General features: G+C 48.2%; 1 long non-coding RNA gene across 1 annotated transcript; it reads left to right on the top strand.

Annotated features, from left to right (window-relative positions):
- Positions 1–839: 839 nt before the first annotated feature.
- On the top strand, positions 840–5,761 carry LOC134482819 (uncharacterized). The gene is made up of 3 exons (XR_010059396.1): positions 840–1,533; positions 1,998–2,072; positions 5,076–5,761. It is a non-coding gene; the product is annotated as an uncharacterized LOC134482819 (long non-coding RNA).
- Positions 5,762–7,056: the final 1,295 nt, after the last annotated feature.

Genomic DNA, 7,056 nt, shown 5'->3' on the forward strand with positions numbered 1-7,056 from the left:
CTTTGTGTGTCTGTATGTGTGAGTGTGTGTATGTATCTGTCTATGTGTCTGTGTGTGTGTATGTATGAGTATGTGTGTGTCTCTGTGTATGTGTGAATGTGTGTGTGTATGTGTATGACAGAGATCTAGATTATATAATTTTTTTAATTGAGGACTCTCCATCTTATAGCCATTGCCAATATGAAAATTAAAATTCCACCCAGACCGCACCTCACCCACTCAGAGAGTTTGTCATCAAGAACAAATGACAGACGACGCCGGTGCGGCTGTTGAGAAAGAAGAACCCTTATCCCCAGCTAGGAGAGTATAACTTAATGCACTTGTGATGGAAATCCATGGGGAGGCACCTCAAAAAAACTTAGCAGTAGTACTCTGACATCATCTGGCTGACCCACTCCTGAGAATGTGCTCAAAGGACGTCATCTCCTGCTAGGCATCTCTGCCCTCAGAGATCAGCCTTACTGCTGATCGATTCACAGTAGCCAGGAACAGGGAGCCAGCCTGGATGCCCGTCAACTGATTACGAATTGGTGAGTAATGAGCACGGAGAATGCTCTCACAGGCCTCAAGGTTGATTGTCTCATCCGAAATTGTCCTTGACCTTCCCTGTCACACAGGTGCTCACAGAAATGATGTCATTTGTATAAACGGATATCTAGACTTGTGTGGGTAAGAGTGTGTCTTTTCAAACTTGTGTGTATCCTTACTGCTTTTGCTCTCTTCCCCCCCCCCCTCTGTCTCTCCCACTCCCTCCCCTCTTCTTCCTCCTCCCCCTTCCCGTCCCAACCCCGCCCATCCCCCTCCCCCTCCCCCCTCTCTCAGACACACACAAACACAAACATACACACACACACACACACACACACACACACACACAGAGCCCACTTTTGTATATGTGTGCATGTGTGTTTGTGTGTGTGCTTGTGCATGTAGAGGCCATAAGACAACCTCGGGTGTCAGTCCTCAGTACTCAGCCATCCTGTTTCTTGAGACCTCGTCTCTCACTGGGAACTGAGGACCCCTTTTTGGCCTATGCCCTTGTCCAGGGAGCTGCTGGAATCTACTCCACACCTCCCCAGCGGAAATGCATATCCCCAGCTTCAGGTGTGCACTGGGGATCCAACTCGGGTCTTCACAGCCGCATGGAAGGCAGCTGACCTGCTCGACTAGGCTGTCTCCCCAGCCTCAGCTCCCATACTCCTAGCATAAGTAAGCTCTTCACCTGACTCGCCTCAGCTCATTTTGTTTTTATACTTAAAGATAAAGGTGGGGCTGAAAAGATATGTCAGTGGTTAAAAGAGCTTGCTTCTCTCATTGAAATGGAACTCAAAAACTCAACTCTGGGACTTCAAAGCACAATCAAGCTTTTACAAAAGAACTCATACCTTAACTAGTCTCTTCAGGTGTTCACTACAGGTGCAGGAGGAGCTCCGAGTTCTTAATCTTTTCTTTTCTGAATGCAAAGGCAGTCTTTCTCACAACCCTGCGCACGTCTGTCTCCAGGGTGTGTCAAGCCTAAAGCATCAGAAGAAGGTAAGAGAGTTTTGGTTTCAAGGCAGCAGACAGATGCAGAAGCCTGCTGGGAGTGCTCCCAGGGATTAGGGGCACCTGATCTTGTATTGTCAGGAAACCCAAGGCAGTGAGGAAGGGTGATTCAGAAGCAGAGAAAGCCACTGGGAAGGGTGCCTTTGATTGCTGGGAGATAATTTGGAAATCGTCAGCTCTCTCTGCTTTGCGGAGTGGCAGACTACCTCAAAAAGATCAGTCGCTGTGGTGGACTGGTGTCAGGAGAGAACAGGGGGCTTGGTTGGTAGAAGGGGGGGGGTACTCTCAGATGTACAGCTGTAAAATGACAGAAAAATGAAGTTACTAAAGAGAGCCCATGAAGCACAAGTTGGTTTTAGTGAGTGGTGGTAAAGCGTTTGTTTTACAACTTCAAAAGAAACAGGGAAACCCTACCTCTGATTAAGCTATTTTCTTTCTCTCTTCTGAGACAGGGTCTCTTGCCGTGTAGCCTTGGATAATCTTGAACTTGTAATCCTGCCTCGATGCTACCATTGCTGGAATGACTGGTGTGTACCAGGGTGCAGTAAGCCATTTAGATATCTGCACCTCCCTCACTATAAAGATCGTGGTCTTGGGACCAGAGCCTTCTCTTGTGTTTATTTCACCTATCAGATTTGTTTTATGAACACGTGGGGTAGAAAGTCATCTGTGTAACTTTCTACTCTTCTTGGAACCTGCCTGATCACCTACTGAAGTCTGGTTTAATGACTCAATAAGTTTAATCGGGACTACTTACAAGAACGTGTGGGAGGGTTTACTTACAAGACATTGGATAGCTTACACGTGGCTACACCACTGAAGAAAATATTTCTCCCAGTAACTATTATACTTCCTGATATTCACAGAGAGTGGTAGGGTTTCATGAACCCCTCAGCTGTGGTGAAACACTGATGGGCCCAGCTCACATCTTGCTCAGAGGGCAGCATTCCACAACATTCTTCTTGCTCACATGGAGTAACTTTTATTGCTCTGTCTTCAAGCCCTGGTGCACTGAACCAGAGAGGCCTGAGCCTTTCAGAGAATACTGCCCAGTGGAGAATTGTGGCCCACTTCAAACACAACCACTTAGTCGTGTTGAGTGATGCTTTGGAGTGAAAGGCTACCTGATGGTCCAAGCTGAGTAAGATTTTACAGAAGGCCACAATGAGGGAGGACCAAGACGTGACTGTAATGGGAGTCCTGAGAGGGGGTGAAGGGAGCACCGTGTGTGGTACCAGGCTCAGGGAGCACAGATGTGCCCCAATAAGTCATATTTGGCCAACCTTCCTCAATAAGCCAATTAAAAGAACCAAATTAATATAGAAAAGTAGATAGAGGAGATGCATTCAGTGTGGCAATACGGTCCCACAAGTCAGTCTTTGGTATCCCAAAATGGGAGGAAGGTATAGAGAGAAAGAAAACTACTTGGAACAGTGAATGGACCCATGAGGTAGGTCGATCTGCCCACTGTCGTCTGAGTTCTACATCTCTCCAGCAAAGCCATCCTGTATGTTGTAAACATGGTCCTCTTCTTACTGAGCCCAGGCCTCCATTCATTTCTTTTCCAGCTGGGGACTCCTGGAGAAATACTAACTTGGGTTGGGGGGGGGGGGGCGTCCATCTTTGCAATCGTCTGATAGCCAAAGAGGGAGCCCAAGTGTCTAGTTCTATTTCTGGGGTTTCCATCTCTTCCTCCTTCTCCGTTTTCATCAACAATGGATGAAGTTGTGGTGCAAGCCATGGAAGCCGCAGAGGAACATCTAATACAGAGTCCCCATGCCAAGGAGCTCCCGAGGGTCCAGCGGAGCTAGCCACCGCTGGCCACTGCTTACACCTGCGGGTGTAAGGAATCTTGGAAAGGGCTCTGGAGTCAGAGTGCACTCTGCCGCCATTGGTACATGTAGTACGAGATGGGCTAACCTCCACAGCACATGCTGGGCACATGTATGTGTGAGCTATGCCCTCTAAAAGCCATGCAGCTGAGAACATCAACCTCTAATGAGAACAAAGGGAGGGGGAGCATCTTCTTCAGCTCTTCCCTTTCTGCCTCGATGCAAACCATCTCCGGCTCACTGGTTTACCCCCACCATCTCCGTCAAGTGCACCACTGTTTGTTGGTTCTAGCTGTACTGCCTGATTTACCATCCTTTGGCCTGATGACCTTCACGCCCGTCCTGCTTCTCTCCTGTTCCTCAAACTACTTGCTCCTAGTGGTTCTGTCAAAATACTTTTAGACATAAGGGCAGTCTTGCCACCCCCTGACTTACAGCCTCGCAAAGCTGCCTTCTCAACTCCTAACTCACTCCCCTCTCCTTCCCAATGCACAGGCCGAATGGCTTCCTCTTCTATTCCAGGGTATGGACTCTAATGAGAAGCCCCTCCCCATTTCAAATACATTCATACATCTACCTCCTACCTTAGCAGACCCTGACATTCATTCAACCTCACTGTCTGTGACCCCCTCCCTATATACCTGTCGCTGGTCTGGCCTTCCCTCTCGTAGCCTGTCATGATCTCACACTCCACTATTTGGCTGAACCACTGAAGGGCACACCGCAAATGAAAGGTTCACATCCTGCCACTTCCTCTTGGGTAACTATCTCCAATTCTCGGGCATCTCCAGGCACACAGTAGAGGAATGCACACAAGAAAGGCCACCTACTCCCACGTCACCCACTCTGACTGCAGTAATGTTGCACATGTGTGCATGGATGGATACACAACATGAAGGCACTTTATGCCTAAGAGCTGAGTGGACCGAGCCAAAGTTTCATTAGAAACATCCTAAATGAAGACCCCCAAAGGTGGAACCAGCCCCCACACCCTGTGACATGTTCAGACAGAGAAAAATAATCCCTCAGGACCACAAAACACTATCCTTTAAAAACCAGGAAGACTCTGGCACACGGTCCCATTGGACCTCAGGCCAATTCTGAAACAAGATGGTAACAAACCCACTAGTCCTGTAGGGTCCCGCTTATAAGAGGGCCCTGGTATTCAAAGTGGCAGCCAGGGACACCGGAGAGGAAAGACATGCTCTCAGTTTCTATTTTTGCACCTTAAGAAAGTTCTAGAGGGGCTGGAGAGATGGCTCAGCAGTTAAGAGCACTGACTGCTCTTCCAGAGGTCCCGAGTTCAATTCCCAGCAACCACATGGTGGCTCACAACCATCTGTAATGGGATCTGATGACCTCTTCTGGTGAGTCTGAAGACAGCAACAGTATATTCATATCAATAAAATAAATAAATCTTTTTTAGAGAAGAAAGTTCTAGAGATGAATGTGTGGAATGAGACTATCCTAGATACTACCTGGCCACACAAAATAGTAAATATCAATGCAGATGGAATCTTAAGACAGTGAAAACTAAGAGGTCACTTCCTGAGTGGCACAGGACGACATCCTGCATACAACATGAAGATCCGTGTCCCAGGAACTGCAGAAGGAAGATTGGAGGAGGGGCTTGCCTTTAGTCTTGGTTCCCATGTTGGTTAGCTGACTATACATTTCAATTCTTTTCTTTTATTGAAGGGTCACTCATAAAGCCACAGACATCACAGGTCAGTCCTGGCGTTGAAGGGAATAAGGGTGGCAGTGAATGAACACTTTTCCTTCACCTGCCTCAGAACAGCCACCCCTCCAACCCCCCTCGCTGCAAAGTTGGTTCAACAGAGCACCCCACAGCATGGACAAGATTCTTAACCTCAAGATGTCTCTGTGGTCACATGTGCTATGTTGTCCTGGAGCAACGACTCAGGGCCCCTTGCCCTTGTAGAGAGAAGCTACTGTCCAGAGCTTGTTAGAACTGAAGGAAAAACACAAGGAAAAGAAGCTTATGCAAGGTATGGGGGGGTGAACTTGAGTGTGCCGGATACTGCCAGAAAAGAGGGAGGGCACAAGCATAGGGTGGATGCAAGCCTGTTCTTCTCCAGTAGACACTTGGGGGAAATTTTATGATGTCAAATAAGTATTCCTGGGCATAAGAGGAGCAGGAAACATGGAGTGGGATTGGTGATACCTTTCTCCATCATGAAACACAAAAGGAGAGTAATGTGCATGGTTTAAGAAGCAAAACCAGTGCACGTGAAGCCCCCTTTGTCTTTAGAGAGCATGCGTGTGATGGTTTATATATACTTGACCCAGAGACTGAGACTGTTAGGAGGTGTGGCCTTGTTGGAGTGGGTGTGGTCTTGTTGGAATGGATGTGGCCTTGTTAGAGTAGGTGTGTCACTATGGGTGTGGGCTTTAAGACCTCATCCTAACTTCCTGGAAGCTAGTCTCCTCACAGCAGCCTTTAGATAAAGATGGTTCCACCTTGATGATGGTGGACTGAACCTCTGAACCTGTAAGCCATCCTCAATTAAATGTTGTCCTTATAAGACTTGTCTTGGTCACGGTGTCTGTTCACAGCAGTAAAACCCTAACAAAGACAGTCCATCAACTATGACTGGAACTACAGGGCCTGTCACGCATCATTCTTTAGGCAGCACTAAGAATTTGTAGAATGCTTGTCTTAGAGGGCGGTGGTATCCAAGGCCTCTGCCCCAGTTTATATGTCTGCCATTTGTAATATTTGGGCTCATGCTAGGGTGGTGCCTCTGGACAGACAGCAAGGGCTCAGCCCTTTCCTTTCCAGGCTCCAACTCCCTCCCTCACTTGGTTAACCATCTGGTCCTATCCCTGAGGTGACACAGGGCCAGGTTTCCAGAAACAGCTAGAGTTCTGGGAGGCTAGGACACCTCTGAGGTAACACGTCACTCAAATCCATATGCGTCTCCAGCCAGAGGAAGATAAGACCCACAGAGCTCTTCTTGCCCCGTGATCTCCAGAAGCTTCTAGGCACCCGGCTGTCTCCCCTGCAACCCTGCTTGAGACTTCAACAGAGTTCCTTCACACTGGGAATAATTCTTACTTGCTCTCCTTTGAAAGACAACCAGAAAAGGAGACGTGGTGAGCCAGAGGGAAAGGGACAGGGAGGCAGTTGTGTGAGAGGGAGAGAGGGCGGATGGAGGAAGAGAGGGTTGAAGGCTAAATCTCAGCCGTGTGTAGGGGAGAGCATTGTAGTGGAACAGTGACAGAGAACTTAATTTCCCCTCCCTCCCTCTCTAAATAGGTTTATAGTTGACGCAGCGTGAACCTCATCCTTTTAGAGAGCGCGGCCCACTGGTTTTTAGTGTGTTTACAAAGCTGTGTGACTCTGGCTTCGCTCTAATTTTAGAACCTTTCCACCACCCTCCTGCCCTATCCCACAAGGAAGTTTGCCCCTGATGGTCCCATCTTCCCACCCCCATGGACAAACAATTGCCAGTCCACTTTCCCTCTCTGAATTTACCTATTCAAGACGTTCCTGGAAAAAGGAACCTGTATCTGTGGCCCTTGTGAGACACCAGAGTCTTTCCCATTGGCTGCAACGAATAATGCTTTATTGATCTTCCCTCAAAGGCCTTTGTGTGCACAGCTGTTTGGTTCCCATCCGGAGCACTTCTGTCTGGCAGGGTTGCTGAGTCGTAGG

Source organism: Rattus norvegicus, chromosome 17 (genome assembly GCF_036323735.1).
Source record: "Rattus norvegicus strain BN/NHsdMcwi chromosome 17, GRCr8, whole genome shotgun sequence".
Taxonomy (NCBI): domain Eukaryota; kingdom Metazoa; phylum Chordata; class Mammalia; order Rodentia; family Muridae; genus Rattus; species Rattus norvegicus.